At 40.9% G+C, this 9,095-nt stretch overlaps 1 long non-coding RNA gene across 1 annotated transcript; it reads right to left on the bottom strand.

Moving 5' to 3' along the window:
- Nucleotides 1-371: 371 nt before the first annotated feature.
- Nucleotides 372-3,439, bottom strand: LOC123144343 (uncharacterized). Its single transcript, XR_006471384.1, has 3 exons — nucleotides 3,039-3,439; nucleotides 2,379-2,520; nucleotides 372-1,823 (listed from the first exon to the last, which is right to left on the bottom strand). It is a non-coding gene; the product is annotated as an uncharacterized lncRNA (long non-coding RNA).
- Nucleotides 3,440-9,095: the final 5,656 nt, after the last annotated feature.

The following is a 9,095-nucleotide window of genomic DNA, read 5'->3' as shown; positions in this document are numbered from 1 at the left end:
GACATAAACAGAAATCACAAGTGCAAATAGAGATAACAGAGAGGACAGAACAATTACCAGTAAAAAATTTGTTGCTCCAAGCAACATCTCTCATGAATCCCCATCTCTGGCCAAAACTCTACTACAACATCGCTACTCCCTAGCCTCTCCGTCTTGACATATGCAGACAGCCGTTGAGAGAACAATGTTCAGAGGAAAATTACTGCCAGCCAGCGCCTCTTCTGTGCTTCCTTATCACACAACAAGTACGCATGCAGAGCTCTGGCTTGCCCAACTACCGCACGCCCTAGCTTTTGCTACCCCGTGTGCCCCCAATCTCCCACTGTGGAGAGAAGGGTGTGCGCAGAGAAGCACTAACTGGGTCACCGCCACCACTCGCAAAGTTTTGCCCCTACATTTTATTCTGCAGTCCCTTCAGTTAAAATTGATAGGCCGGCGGACCTCGAGTGTATGCATGCATATGCCCATTAAACATCTACAAGTTATCAGTAGTCAGTATCCTTTTTGAAAGTGTCAGGAGCCAAAAACTAATGAAATGGCTTCCTGGAGTAGGGTGAAAACTTACGGAGTATGGAAACATCCTTACTCCTGTCATACACGTATTGAAGTGAAGCCATCAGAGTACAATGGAAAAAGCATGAGGCAGAAGTTGCGGCTTCATTATGAAGATGATGTCATTATATACATGAAAATTTTAACTCCAGCATAAACAACATGATAAACAACTCTAAACTCTTTAATATCATACGCTATACAATTAGCCAATAAAAGTATCAAATCCATATAACATTGTCCATCCATACATGTTCCCAAGTTTTACCTGGATAACGAACATCTTATAAGATTGGTACTACTCATAATGTAAACAAAAGAGCCACAGGTCTAAAACACTATATACAACCATCATTAATATTTCAGTTATATTAATGGCATAAAAAATCAAAGTGCATTTCTATTTACCCATGATTTCTCTTGCTCCTTGGAGCGCCTCTCATTCATATCCATTTTTTTCAAGAGACATCCAGAGTAACATACAGATCACAAACAAATCAAGCAAGATAGGCATGATCAATTCTCTAGAAAGCAAGAGGATGTACTGTAGAGAAAGACAATACTATATGCCACTGTTTCAGTTTCCAGAAAAAGACCGAACTTTGAATTTGGACTTCCAATTGCAGCTATGAGACGAATGGCTACATCAGAATTCAGAACCCATAAAAAATGTAGAGGGATTGCGTCAAGAATTTAATGTGCGACAACTCCAAGAAATTAAATGGAACAAAATCATTAGCATTATAGTTCATTTGGTAAATTTTGCACCTTGGAATAAACTCCAGATTCAACAACTCCATTATTCTCTTGTATACCTGAATAATGAGGAGAGTCTTTGGCCCCGTTTGGTTTCACTTTTTCAGCTGGATTCCACTGCAGGGCATCCAAATCATAAGCAAAGAGCGAACGGTTCCAAATGAGATGTCAAAGATCAACAACTCCAAACCAGGCTAGCTACCGGTAGAGATTATGACACCTAAAAGAATAAAACAATTCCAATAGCATTCAAATCAAGCTATCTAATAGTCTTACAAATTATGGATTCTGGAAATTAGTCTTTCGTAAGGAATCCAAAGGAAAACTATGTATATTATCCAACTTCATTACCTACGACTTCTGCTGACAAAGCATATACCAATCTCACCTCCATTGTGAATCTTTAAACGTGCAAATGACAGTTGATGCCATCATTCCTACAGATGTCATATGTGATGTAGTGCACTGGCAGTGCCCTCTGCACTCTCCTATCCCGATCATGCTCCTTGTTGTTTCTACCACCATATCCCCAAAAATAGATGAAATCTTATTTCTGTATATGCTTACGTACAACAAATATACTCCTAAGCTATACAATTCAAACAAGAACAATTTTGAGATTTCTCAGTAGGGCATATCCAAGTATTGTGCAAAACAAAAGATAGTGAACTGAACACCATGTTTGGATACGAAGCGGAAATAAATGCATGAAAAAACACAGAAATATTAAGAGAAGAATAGCAACCATGTGCATAAGAATTAGCCAGACCAGATCATCGTTAAGAACCCGAGTATATACACACACACAAAGGATCAGAAAGAGCTCTCTAGGTTACTATGGGTTAATTATCTGTCAGAGCTACTAAACAGTTAGACAATTCTTTGCATCAATTTTGAAGATCCATGATTAACCCTTTCTCTTTGGATAGAGCTTGTGTCACTAATTCTTTTGATCGGTTCATTTTTCAAAGTTAGGAACAAGGTAGTACCATGACAAAAATTAAAAGCAAACACACCAGAAAAAATATGACGTACCACCAGAAATTGATAGTTGGATTATTGAAACATACCATTCCCCCTCGATGGACGTTCAGAGGCATGCATGTCAGAGGATACCACCAATATGACCAACCTAGCCGATTCCAACACCAAATAGCTTAGTCAACCCATACTTTAATTTGTCTTCGGTAAGATGACAACTTCTTGGACATACTACAAAATTATTAGGATGTTTACAAAAAGGTGGTCACAATCAACTCTAATTCAGAGATTGTACATTGAATATATAAGTGTTGATAATCTATTCTGAAATTGCACACGAAGTTGCAGACAACCTGTACATTGCACATACAGATAGCACCCACAGATTTCAGCATCCATTGCACTAAAAATATCACAGAACATGGCCTGCTACAGCACAAACGCAAACAGCACAAACGCAAACATGGGTTTCTCCCTCCGCGCCTCCGCCCGCTAGTATAGTACTACTTCATTTGAGTTATCAGGAACCAGCAGATGTTATTGGCATGCTAGATTCATCTGAACACACACTTCCCCATACCCTGAATTTTGGCCATGAATTAGATGGAGTGTGTGAATCAAGTTCTGTCATTTTTTCACAGAATAAAGAACCACTTTCTCCTGCTAAAATGAATCAGCACATGCATCTCCTTTGAATAGTAATAACAACTAAAATGCTACGCCACCTTCTACAAATTTTGGTGTCTAACCTGGCGTCGCGATTCTTTTCCTTTCCCGAAGTCTCTCCATCGCCCCCGTTGAGAGTCGCCACCAATCGCCCGGATCCGGTCCCTCTCGCCGCCGGCGCTCGCGTTGGTGGATGTAGAGCTGGATTAGGATGCCGGTTCCCCTTGTACAGCAGTAGATGTAGGTTTAGATGTAGAGCTGGGCGTGGTCTCGTGTTTGCCCATGTGGCGTATGGCGTGATGCCGCTCTGGAGCTTGTCCTCGGCGCCGGCGAGCGGTGCTGAGGTGTGGAAGACCTCGCTTGCCTGTCGACCTCCCTGGAGGGCGGCGGCGGAGGTTGAGGCTGGCCGGAGCTCCTTCCCCAATAAGCTCGCAGTCGTTGTCCCTGATCTGGAGGATCGCCAGAGCCTCGTTCTGTTCTTCCCTTGCTATCACTACAGGAAAATCCCGTTTTCCCGTGTGTTAGCCTATAAGCCGTGAGCTATTTATCGAGTACTCGGCTTATATTCACTCTAAACTGAGTGGGGGAGAAATAACACTCGGTAAACAAAACGCACTCGGCTTATAGTGTCCTGTAAGCCGAGTACACCAAAGAGCCCTCGGCTTACATAATATACACGGTATTTATACAAAAAAACACTCGACTTATACCACACACTCGGCAAATATATTTGCCAGCATCCTATAAGCCGTGTGCCATATCAAAGGTCTCAGCTTACATGGCATGTAAGCCGTGTGCCCTCTGTAAGCACTCGGCTTACAAGACACTATAAGCTGTGTGCCTTCTGTAAGCACTCGGCTTACACGACCCTATCAAGGTGATGCTTTCATTGCATAGTTTATTGTAATATGCTGAAATTATACAAATAAGTGCATCTTTTAACAAACAATGTTGTCAAATAGATTTTTCATCTTTTTGTGCAAAAAAATCATTTTTATGCATCAAGAAAGGGTATTTTTTGTGAAGCAAGTACGAAAAACAGGGTGCAAAATGGCACCGCTCTAATTTTCACAGTAAGTAGACCATATTTATGCTCAATTCCCAAGTTTCATGGTTTTTCTAGATTTCTAGCTACTTCCGCACATTGAAATGACTTTTATGTCAATTTCCTAAAAGTAATTCAAATTTGAACTGCAAGTCTGTGATAGCTCTGTTCTAAAAAGTAGCAAATATAGTTTTAGGTACACAACTAGTCATTATATGGAAGAAACACTTGGATTTTTGAGAGATTCACCCCCTTGCCCTGAATAGCCATGCCGACCATTTTGATCCCGTCTTGGCAAAAATGAAAGAAAATGAATACAAGTTCAAAAAATGCAATCCTTTTGCATGGAGTCCTTTTATGTGTACTAGGTGGGATGAAAAATACCAAAGTTTCAATATGATAAGTTAAAAAAAATCTTTCACAAAATGGACTATCGTGTATGAACATTCATGGCTTTCAAGTCAAATGCCAAAGGTGATGGCCATATTCATTGCACAGTTCATTGTGATGTGCCCAAGTTAGACACATATGTGCATATTGCCATTACAAACAATATTGCCAAATATATTTTCCAACTTTTTTGTACAAAATATATTTTTCCTTTTTTTAGTGTCAAAAGGGTATTTTTTTTGTGAAGCAAGTGCAAAAAACAGAGTGCAAAATGGCACCACTTTAATTTTCACAGCAATTAGACCATATTTTATGCACAATCCCCAAGTTTCATGAATTTTCTAGATTTCTAGCTACTTTCTCACATTTAAATGACTTTATGTCAATTTCCGGAGAGTAATTCAAATTTAAACTACAAATGTGTGATAGTTCTGTCCTAAAAATTAGCAAAAAAAAAATATTTAGGTACACAACTAGTCATTATATGGAAGAACCACTTAGATTTTTGAGAGATTCAACCCATTGCCATGAATAGCCATGCCGACCATTTTGACCCCATCTCATAAAAGAATGAAAGAAAATGAGTTTAAATTCAAAAATGTAATCATTTTGCATGGAGTCCTTTTGTGTGTGCTAGTTGCGACCAAAAATAGCAAAGTTTCAATATGACAAGTTTGAAAAAAAAAATCCTTCACAAAACGGGCTACCATGTATGAATATTCATGGCTTTCAAGTCAAATGACGAAGGTGATGGCCGTATTCATTGCATAGTTTATTGTAATGTGCCCAAATTAGACACATAGGTGCATATTACCATTACAAACAATGTTGCCAAATAGATTTACAACTTTTTTGTGCAAAAAAATCATTTTTCATTTAAAAAGGTCAGTTTTTTGTGAAGCAAGTACAAAAAATGGGGTGCAAAATGGCACCGCCCTAATTTTCACAATAAGTAGACCTTATTTATGCATGATTCCCAAGTTTCATGGATTTTCTATATTTCTACCTACTTCCGCACATTTAAATGGCTTTATGTCGATTTCCTGAAAGTAATTCAATTTTTGAAGTGCAAGTGTGTAATAGTCCCGTCCTAGAAATATGCAAAAACATTTAGGTACACAAGTAGTCACCATATGTAAGAAACACTTGGAGTTTTGAAGATTCAAACCCCTCACTATGAATAGTCATGTCGACCATTTTGACACTGTTTTGAAAAAAATGAAAGAAAAATAATAAAGTTCTAAAAACGCAATACTTTCTCATGGAGTCCTTTTATGTGTACTGTATGTGTAGAAAAATACCAAACTTACAATATGACAATTCTAGAAAAATGTCCTGCGCAAAACGGGCTATCAAGTATGAACATTCATGAGTTTCAAGACAAATGACTAAGAATGTGGTCATATTCGTTGCATAGTTTGTGATAATGTTACAATACTAGGAAAACAGGTGCATCTCTCCACTACAAGCAAAGTTGCCAAATAGATTTCCAACTTTTTTGCAAAAAAATAAATTTCCATTTTCTAAGTGTAAAAAGTGGATATTTCGTGAAGTAAGTACAAAAACCAGGGTGCAAAATGGCACCACTCCAAATTTTCAAATAAAGTAGACCATAATTGATGGATGATTTCCAAGTTCTATGAATTAACTAGATCTCTAGCCACTTTCACAGAATTAAAAAACTTTATGTTGATTTCTTGAAAGTAGTTCAAATTTGTGTTGCGGTTGTGTGATTGCTTTGTCGAAAAAATAGCAAAAAAATTACGTACACAAGTAATCACTATACGTAAGAAACATTTCAACTTTTGAAAGATTCAACTCCTCGATATGAATAGCCATGTCGGCCATTTTGACCCTGTTTTTAGAAAAATGAAAGAAAAAGAAAAAAAGTTTGAAAAATGCAATCCTTTTGCATGGAGTCCTTTTATGCATGCTATATGCAAGGATAAACACCAAACTTGCAATATGACAATTTGGAAAAACAAACATCACAAAACGGCTATCGAGTCTGAACATTCATGAGTTCAAGCCACATCACTATGTCGTTGGCCATATTTGTTGCAGAGTTTAAGATAATGTGCCAAAATTGGGCACATAAGTGCATCTCGCCATTACAAACAATGTTGCTAAATAGGGTTTTCAACTTTTTATACAAAAGAAAAAACATTTTCATTTCCTAAGTTTCGATCGACGTTTGTGGTCTCTGGAGTGTCTACAGAGAGCTATTGATTGTTTAATTCTAGAAAATTTGAGCGAATTCTGCAAATTTCAAACCCAGCACCTCCACTTCCTCACTTGTTAAAAAGATAAAAGGATAAAAAAGAAATGAAAGGAAAAACCAACATCCAACCGAACACTTGTTAAGAAGAAAAAAAGTTAAATAAATAGTGATTTCAGTTAACTCGAACACATTAGCTGCACTTCATCGAATTACCTTCTAACCACTATATTTTTTTAATTAGAGTTAACTATTTGGCTACACCATTTCTTGTATACGTTGAAAGAAACACACATTGCAAACAAACACAAAATCCTGGACGTTCATTGGTTGAGGCGTTGAGCCATGGATCGATGACATGGCAGTTTCCAACCGTCCATTCCTTGCAATCCGACGGTAGGGAATCCAATCCCCATCTCATTTCTTCCTTCCTTCCGCTCGCTAGATCCGTCACATCTCACATGCCTTGCCTTGCATCACATCGTTGCAGGTGGAGGCAGCCCAGCAGGGAGGAGCACGGAGCAACGGCAGCTGCATCGCGCCGCCGCGTTGAGTAGCAAGCATGGGGCGATGGGAGCCACACCGCTTCGTCCGTCTGTGCAGCCTTGAGCAACCCAGGCAGAGCAGCCGCCGCCGCGGGGTACTGCGTCGAGCCGCTGCCGCCACCGGAGTGTATGCGCCATGGAGGCGTGGCGTGCGCCAGCGGCGGCCACGAGGCGTGCACCAGCAGCGGCCATGGGGCGTTCGCCAGCAGCGGTGCCGCTCCACCCTGCTGGCTCGCGACGACCACGGGGAGCCTGGCAGATCTGAACCGGCTGTGCCCGACGGCGGCGGCATCTCCTGCAAGAGCGTGTGCGGCGCGTTTGGGCAGCCTAAGGATTGCTCCATGGTGGTGGGGAAGCGCAGGTGCATCGGCGGGGTGTCCACAGCTTCAGCTGCTTGCGGCTATGGTGACAGCTTGTGATGCCGGAGCTTAGGATGCCGACGTGGACGACAGAGCGCTGCACGGCGGCGGTCACCAGGAACGTTTTTTTTTTCTGTACACATGGTTTGCCCAGTATCCCAGGGAGACGACACCCGGCTTACGAGTCATGTATGCCACAGCCCAGCCAAATGTAAGCCCAGAGGAGGGCCCTCGGTTTATATATATAAACCGTGTGTCTCTTTAGCCCTCGGCTTACATAAACGGACACGTGGCGCTGGTGTTAATATCCGGCTGCCGTCCTCTATAAACCATGTGTCTATTGGCACTCAGCTTATACAAAACTATTCGGTTTATGTATAAACCGAGTGTTTTCCCCGTGGCTCTCGGCTTACCCCTGATAAGCCGGTCCTTAGTAAGCCGTGTCGTATAAGCCGTGAAAAACACCCGGCTTATATATAAACCGAGTGCAAATGGGCATAAGCCTAGTGTATTGGGCACTCGGCTTATAATTTTTTTCCTATAGTGTATCGTGGTGGTGGGAAGAAAGAGGGGATGAGGTGGACATCAAGATCTTGCTGATTTGGGTTGGAGCAAATCCTCACTGGTGGATGGTGTGGATTGATGGCGCCTGCTAAGCTTGGCTGTCGTGGCCGTTGGCCTGTTCTGGAGCCAACTTTTAGCGGTCGATGGCCTGGTTCTCACGCATCGCCAGTGACCTTTCTGGTTGAAGGGCAGCCTACTATTTCCTCCTGGCCAGGATGCCGTATGGGAGGCAGTTGCACCTTCGTCTCGGAGTTCATGGCGTGCTGCTGCAGCCATGAAGGCTTCGTCGCCCCAAGTGGTCCGTCCCCGATGACGGCGAAGCTCGATCTGAGGGGAAGCTGTGTTGGACCCAATTGCAGTTCTATCTTAGAGTCTGGGGTCCTCCTTGTTAAAGTCAGGGACCTGTGTGTAATTTCTCTTTCTTTTGAGTCCTTATCTGAGCTTTGTACTATAATGACCAGGAATCAATGAAGCTCTCTAGGTCCTTTGGGAGCTAGTTTGTGTTCAAAAAAAAAACCTTCTACAAATTTTATACTGCAATAAATTTAGCCAGATTACTGGCCAATGTCTATTACTTACACTGCCCAAAAAGTGAACTCGATTAATGATCATGATCTATAGCCCGAGTTTCCGAATATAAGAAAAAAAATTATTTTGTTTGTGAAAACATCGTTGACAACTAATCAACAGTTCAATTATGGTCACTGCCGTACAATTGAGTTACATTTTTATTCACTGCCGTACAATTGATCAATTATGTACTCCACCAACTACCACTTCAATAATCAAGAGTTACATTTTTATTCAGTAAAATATTGGTTGTACTAACAAAGAGATATAAAGAAGGATTAATCCCACTCCTAGCAGAACTAAAAGAGAGTAAATTCAGAAATTCACGGATCCATCCTAAATGGCCATCTAATAAGCAACATATGTGGCCAAAAAATTATGCTGGGATGTCCCAAATTGCCATTATATAGTACCAATAATGAGGGATGAGAAAATAAAGAATGAAGTCA

This window comes from Triticum aestivum, chromosome 1B (genome assembly GCF_018294505.1).
Source record: "Triticum aestivum cultivar Chinese Spring chromosome 1B, IWGSC CS RefSeq v2.1, whole genome shotgun sequence".
In the NCBI taxonomy this organism is placed as follows: Eukaryota; Viridiplantae; Streptophyta; class Magnoliopsida; order Poales; family Poaceae; genus Triticum; species Triticum aestivum.
Note: the sequence above shows the minus strand (reverse complement) of the source record. Positions and strands in the feature narration are given on the sequence as shown.